This window comes from Cyprinodon tularosa, unplaced genomic scaffold, assembly GCF_016077235.1.
Source record: "Cyprinodon tularosa strain WSP-4 unplaced genomic scaffold, ASM1607723v1 ctg5, whole genome shotgun sequence".
NCBI classification, from domain to species: Eukaryota; Metazoa; Chordata; class Actinopteri; order Cyprinodontiformes; family Cyprinodontidae; genus Cyprinodon; species Cyprinodon tularosa.
Window position 1 is genome coordinate 117,525 of NW_024039229.1, and position 8,099 is coordinate 125,623.

Genomic DNA, 8,099 nt, shown 5'->3' on the forward strand with positions numbered 1-8,099 from the left:
GCATCCATGTTTGTCAAAGAACACTACTGCTATCTACCGTTTTGTGACGTCACGGTGCGGTATCGGCTGTTGATCAAGTCCCAGTGCTGTATCTGGTGTTTGTCACAACGCGCTATTATCCAAGTCATCTTGAAAAAATTCTTCTTCGAAATGTTGCCCACATATTACGTGTTTTTACTCTGGCCAGAAGTTCAATGGCAGATCCTACCTCTTCAAGTTGGCGATCCAACAACCAACCCGTGGTGGATCATGAATATATATTATAGTTTTTTATTTATTGACTGTCCTATATTCTTTGCAATATGCTGAATGTGCAATAGATGTGAATAGCATAGTCATACCACTACCTCACCGTTGTTCCTTACCTACTACACTTTAACGTTAAAGTAAATCCACCTGTATATAAGCCATCCAGATTGTACATATGACACCTCAAAACTCTGTGCTACTACCTTGTATTTTTTTTTATCTTTTTTATTTTTTATCACTTATTTTTATTGTATTTTACTATTCATTGTGTGCAATACATGTACACTTGCACCTTAATCCTTATTTATCTTGATATACTGTATACAACTGGATATACTGTATATATATATATATATATATATTGTTTATTCTTCTTAATGCACCTTTTTCCTCCTTGTTTGCACCTTCTTTAACTATCATGCCAATATGTGACGACTGAATTTCTCTGCTGTGAGATCAATAAAGCTCATCTAATCTAATCTAATGAATCGGAAAGGTGAAATAAGTGAAAAAAAATTCACTTTTACCCGATGTATTGCAACATCCAATTCCCATGCAGGTGGGCATTGTCAGTTTAACTATAGCTCTCGCGAATTTCAATGGTGAAGTCCTCTGGAAATCTTAAATAATTGTTGCTGTTTGTAGATGTGTCTAGTAGTTCCAATTGATTTTGCTTGTAAAGCGGGGAGAATGGCGCTAGGCTTACCGCACTGTGACTATAGCCGGTCCTGGACTCAGTGATCACAATGAAAATTATTATTTCAAATTTTTTTATGATTAAATCTAAATTCAATAAATCACAGTGAACATATTTGTTTTTGGTATAGATAATGATCCATTTATTATTCCTTGCTGACCGGACTTTTACTTTAAAGAGGATAGTTGGACATCTGCAGCTTCCAGAGTTCATGTTCTCATTTAATCTGTCAGGTTTTTGTATTTGGTATAAAAAGTCTAAAAGTGACTGAGTTAAATATCCTCTGAGCCCCTCTGGTTGTTTTTCGCATGGTTACATACATTAACACCAGCAGCTGCCTCTCAGACACATCAGCTTCTCGCTGCAGCTGGAACATACCTCTGCAGTATGCATGCACGCCCCCCTACATCCTGTCCTTCACCTCTGGGCTACCGCCGCCCCACTTATTTACGCTCTGCCTGCTTTCATGTGCGTGTGTCTGCAGTGATGTTTGTTTACTTCTCTTGTGGTTTTGACTCGGTTATGAGCCTCAGTGAGACATATGGACACATCCAGCCATATGCTCATGTTTTGCAGTTTTCCAGAGTCAGGCTGCATTAAACTGCTCTGTCATTCTGCTTTTTGGATGACTGACTGCATCCACAGACCATCAGTGCTGCCTGCAGACATGATGCTTATTCAATTAAACCCTTTTCTGAACCTGTCCTGAATGCATAGTGTGTACTGTGTGAAAACCAGAGAAGTATGCTGTATGTTTGATTATTCTTCATATTCTTTTAGGGTTTTTTCCCCATTTAAAATGGTTTACATCTTAAAAAATTTTAAATATATATATCTTTCCTGGCTTTTCTAGTTTAAAACACATTGCAAGGTTAAATCTGGGGGAGTGGTGGCCTATTGGTTAGGGCATTGTGCTTGGAATCCAAAGGTTCTGAGTTCAAGTCGCACTCCTTCCCATAGACTGCCACTGTGGCTTTCTACCTTAACCCCACACTGCTGCCCGGGCGCCACACAATGGCAGCCCACTGCTCCCCAAGGGGATGGGTTGAATGCAGAATTCATTTTATTTCTCTGTACTTGTGACAGTGTAATGCCAATAAAAAAGCTGAAAAAATAAATATATAATAAGGATTCATTATTCTGATTCTCAGAGATTATGCAGTCTTTTATCCATTAGAACAGAGGTCATGGATTAGCAGAACGCGGCCCAGATCCAGGCCCCCCTGCTGGCTAATCTGGACCCAACCTGATTTAAAACGATTATAAATTACAACATGTTGTCAGACTACAGTGTCTAACTTCACTTGCGCAGCTTCTCCTGTTTGTACGGTAAAGCCCTCCGGAGCGTCCGGCACCAGGCTGCACGTGATACAAATTAGCCAATGAGCTGTCAGTCTGGGTTGCTGCTGCTTGCTACGTTTAGACACAGCAGGCAAACCCCATGGCAAGCCGGGCGATGGTGAAGAAGGAGAAGACGGAGAGAAAAAGAAATCAGAGAAAGTGTGGACTGCTGGAAGAACTGCGGTGAACTGGTGGAAGAAAAGTATAATAGCGTGCTCAAAGATGACCCTGCACATTCTGAGTATGTTTGGCTCAACCTACTGCTGTGAAGCAGGATTCTCCATGAACATAATCAAAAATAAATATGGATCCAGGCTCAAAATGAGCACCTTGATATGTACAACAGAAAGGCTTTTCTTGCAGGTTTTGTGCTTTAGCTGCTTTTTTTAGTCTGTGCAGAAATGTTCTTTTTGAATCACCCTTTTCAACAAACTCCTTTAAAGAAAAATGACCTTGATTAAAAGCTCAGCCCCTCCTGGCTCCTCATGGATGGAGGAAGAAAAGATCAATTGACAGGTTTAGAAATTGTTCTTAAAAAAAAAATAAAATAAAAAAAGTTCTGATAAAAAAAACCCGCCTGAGCCCCTGAGAGACGCATCATGCTGCAGTTGTTCATCTGCTTGCCTGCTGCTTTGGGATTGTACAGGAAAAGGTTCTCCTCTCAGTGTAAACATCAAATAGTTGCCGTTTAGAACATCTAGAGTCTCCAAGAACGCTCCGCTCAGGCTGAACATCCCCTGAAACCAAACAGGAAATGGTTCAAAACTGAGCTTCATAAAAGTTTTACTTTCTATAATGAAAGTTTTAGATCTAATACATTAAAGCTTTCAATATGATATTTATTAATACCTATTAAGTAAAGTAATTTTGATTTTGGAACTAATATTGTTTTTTATAATATTTAATTATTCAGTTCAATATTTTGAATGGATCTTTAAGTATTCAATAGAATAATCTTCATTTAATCATTTGATTGTGCATTTCACAATTTATTGGTACAAATAAAAAAAATATGGACCCCCGTTTACCCCAGGGATCATATCACAGTGATTGTGAAAATCATCCAACCCCCAACTAAAAGTCTCTGGGGGGGTCCTGACGCCTACTGTAAACTGGGAATCCCTGATTTCATGCATCCCTCTGTTTCAGCTGACAGCTCTCTGAGGATGGCATTGCTGTAGAAAAACTTCCTACTTTATGTCAGTAAAAGTTTTTTTCATACATATATTTTGCAAATACAAACTGAACTGACTGTGTTTGGGACAGGCTGCTGGTGAAGCTGAAAAGACCAAATTGATTAATCGATCAAATCAGTACTTTTTGACACCTTCATCCTTGAAGTGTCGGAGCCCTTTTCTATCCAAATGGTTTGATATCAGATTTTAAAGGCTTTAAGCATGTTTATTTGATTGTGTTCTGGTACTGAACAGAAAAGGCTTCTCTGAACCTTTAGAAAATCTGGAGAAGTTTGATTAGAGCTGTTCTGAAACACCACAGAAGGTTTACACAGAAAAGAGCATGCTGACGTCTGCACGCCATATGCTTACTGTGAAAACTGGTTGTTACATTTCTGCCAGAATAAAAAAAGCTCAGACTTTTAGCTTAGATTTGGATTTTAAACCTTGATGGGTTTACATTTTCAGCATGCATTCCCACCTCACATGACTTCTGCATGTCGGTGTGTCTCTGTGTGTGTTATGAGTGACGTAATCTCTGCAGCCCAGAGGACATTTTGACTCATCCCTGTTTGTTGACTGTCCGGAGGTCTGGCAAGGCGACCACTGAGAGCGGCGCTGCGACGGCTGCAGCGTCAACCCTGCACCCCTCCCTCCTGCCCTGCAGAACATGATGCAAAGGCTGAACATGATGAAAATGAGAGCAAAACGAGGTTTTCACTCACTCTTCGTAGATTTAGGATAAAGATGAACTAGTTCTTAGCTCATTCCATATTTTAATAATGTAAATAGATCCATCCCACTTCGTGCTCAAAGAGCCTGCTTCATTTGCCAAGCGAACATTCCTCTCATGTTCCTGGGCATAAATACCTTACAGCCAACCAGAGCTCAGGAAGACGCCATGTTTTGCTTTGACCTACATTCTACTGTCTTATCCTTTCAAATGTGGTGCTACAGAGATGCACAGTGGAGGTGGTGAAGCGAAGACTGGAAAATAAATCAGGGCCTGAGAAAGTTTCTGTGCCACATTAGCAAAGTCTGCAGCGCTGCAGGCTGTGGAGCAGCTGCTTCAGAGGAAGACTCAGAATCTTTCTGAGGCGGCAGAGACGGGTCAGGACACGGTCCAGAGTTAGTCTGCTCAATATGACACCAGTGTCCGACCCCTGACATGCAAACAGCCTGCAGGGTCATGTAAACTAGGATTCAGTCACAGAGGATCAGAACCTCAACAGGATCCAACTGTAATCAGTAATTCAGGAAGTTTCATTTTTAATAATGTCTGAAGTACAAAATGGAAAATATGGCTTAATACAGATTCATGCTGTCAGACCATGAGAAGAGAAGGGAAACGAAATCTATTCTGTCATCATTCATGAATTCAGCTTTCAAAGAATTTTCTAAGGGAAACTGAACTGATTCCTGCAGCAACATCAGTAAAAGCATCTAAGTTTCACTCACACAGCTGAATAAACGGACACCCATTTGCTGGATTTTTAAAAATGTTGATTCAACTACAGAAGCACAGTTTCAGTTCAGAAGGTTATGACCCATCATCAGTATAATCAAACAATCCATCTGTCAGAAAAACACAATCTCAAGGCACTTTGCTGAGATAATGCAGTCAGATCGGTTCAAACATGAGCTTCGGGTGACAATTTTGCTGGAGCAGGTCTAACCAAACTTTATTTCCTTGATGACAGTTTTATTCTTCCCCTTAAGCAACATTGATAACACATCAGTTTTTTTTCTACATTTTGCCTGATGAAATAACTTGGAATGATTTCAGTCCAGGAATTAAATGCACAGCTGATAGTGGAGCAGTTTTAGCAAAGTCCTCGGTTGAAATCCCAAACGTAAATCTTTCTGCATTCTAGTAGAAGATGGAATGATTTCAGTTTATTTTTTTTCTGCCTACCAACATTTTATCACTTTGTTTGTTGTGGCCAAAAGATGTTGCTTTGTTTTTTTTTCCTCATCAAAAGGATTAAATAGATAAGCTTAAAACCTGTTTAGATGTTCAACTGTAAGCCTAGCAGCAGTTCTCCTGGATGATTTTCATTTTTGCTTTGATCACTTAAAAAAAAATCATAAAATCTTTCCAACTTACTAATCTTACAAATTAATTATTAAATATGATACCATTCTGAATAAATATGGATTAGTTGTTTATTTAATTAAAGCTGAAAATTAGTTGGTTTCCTTATTTACTGTTAAAATCCTTGACATATGACAGAGTTCTCCCTCCCACGCTCCTAACATGTAGAAGGACTGTGAGGCGTTACCAACTTCCTGTCTAGAGGATAAGCTTTTGGAAGTGGTGGGGTTCCAGAAATGCCAGAGAGGACCGTTTAGGTGTCTCCTGATACAACATTGTTGGCTGGATGATTCCTGTTAGCTTGATCTTTCTCATCTTAGCAGGGAAAACAGAATCGCTCCTCTCCTTCTGTCAGCTGACTGAATCCCCTGGGGGATCATTAAAGGTTCATTTCTTCTAGATGTGCCTCCCATCATGCTGCCCCCTCTGAATCATATCTTCTGTGCAACATTTTCCTCCTCCACATGCTCTAATTTTGCGCTTGGAAAAAAAAACTCTCTCACTCTCCTGATCTTTTTTGTTTCTCTTTTTCAGCTCTCTCTTATTGCAGTTTCATCCAAAGAGAACTGAAATTTAACAAGTGTGGCAGGTTACCGACACCAATCTGCTTGAAAACGCTGTCAGATCGGAGCTATTTGTTGTAGATCATCCCTGAATAAAAAAGAACTGTTAGTAATTTAGCTTCCTTGTTCTTTATATCAGATGAAGATATTTCCAAAGTTATTTTTAGAAAAGATCATTGAAAAGAACTATAGATTTTCTAATTATTTATTCCTAAGATTTCATAATCTTAGGAATCAAAGATCTGCTGCTGTTTTTTTTATTATTATTTTTTTATTTATTTATGTAACTCATGAGATTCCCAAACCTATGGAAGCAAATCGTTACCATATTTCCATATATGAGAAACAAGCAAATGAAACTTGTTTTAGTGGAGTGTTTTTTTTCTGTGAAGCAGCCATATTGGTTAAGAACTTGAGGAATTCAAAGCACCATTGCTCTCCAGGTTTTCACTTGAGAACACTCTGGAAATACTCTCAGGTTCTTCCCTGGTAGAACCTGGAATTTCATCTACTGGGTACAAACTGAACAAAGGATACCACATTGTATGAGCTAATAGTTATGTCAAGTTCAGACATTCAACTTACCCTGGAGCTAGTTAGGTTTTTTCATACCCCGGTTGGTTTGTATGGAAGCAAATCGTTACCATATTTCAAATGAAAAACTATTTCCAGAAATGCTTTTTCATTTTAAGAATGTGGCTGCATTTTTTGACTCATAAATGAAATTAGTAATCAATAATCCTGTTTGCATTTTCATTTTCTTCTTCAACACCGCTCATCCTTTTACTTAATTAAAATGAAAAAGACATTTGAGATTTATTTTTCAAAATGCACCCCAGCAAATACATACCAAAATTCTATTTGAAATGTTACATTTGAATATGAAAAAGCATTTCCAGAAATACTCTTTCATTTTCATTTTTTCATTTTCAAATTTTACATTTCGAATAGAATTTTGGTATGTATTTGCTGGGGTGTATTTTGAAAAATAAATCTCAAATGTCATTTTCATTTTAATAAGTAAAAGGATGAGCGGTGTTGAAGAAGAAAATGAAAATGCAAACAGGATTATTGATTACTAATTTCATTTATGAGACAAATAATGCAGCCACATTCTTCATTTCTGGAAATGCTTTTTCATTTGAAATATGGTAACGATTTGCTTCCATATAAACCAACCAGGGTATGAAAAAACCTAACTAGCTCCAGGGTAAGTTGAATGTCTAAACTTGACATAACTATTAGCTCAAACAATGTGGTATCCTTTGTTCAGTTTGTACCCAGCAGATGAAATTCCAGGTTCTACGAGGGAAGAATCTGAGAGTATTTCCAGAGTGTTCTCAAGTGAAAACCTGTAGAGCAATGGTGCTTTGAATTCCTCAAGTTCTTAACCAACATGGCTGCTTCACAGGAAAAAAAAACACTCCACTAAAACAAGTTTCATTTGCTTGTTTCTCATTAAACCAGTGACATAAAAAATATATTTATAAACATGTTTATTCACCGTAAAAATGCTTAAAATAGATATTAAAAATTATAATTAAATATGTAGTCAGCTTAAATTACTAGTGTCAGTAAGCAAGGTCACTGATCACATCAAATAAATAGCCACTAGCACAACACTGCTAAGATGTAAATCTCACATTTGTGTTTCAGCTTCCAGGGCAATTGAATACAGCATCAGACAGGTTGTACAACTTGTCATGCAGAGCACATCTAATCAGGGGTGTCAAGTAACAAAGTACAAAAACCTCATTAACTTACGTAGAAATCTATACTTTACTGAAATAATAATTTTTTAGACAACTTTTGCTTCTACTCATTTCTGTTATAATCTCTACTTTCTACTCCTTACATCTTAAAAATTGACTCTTTAGTTTTGTTTCATTTAAGCTCATTTTCGTTCTGGCCTGTTGGTATTTAAAACAATTTGAAGCACCAAAATAATTTGTTTCATCCAGAGAATTAATTTCTTTGTG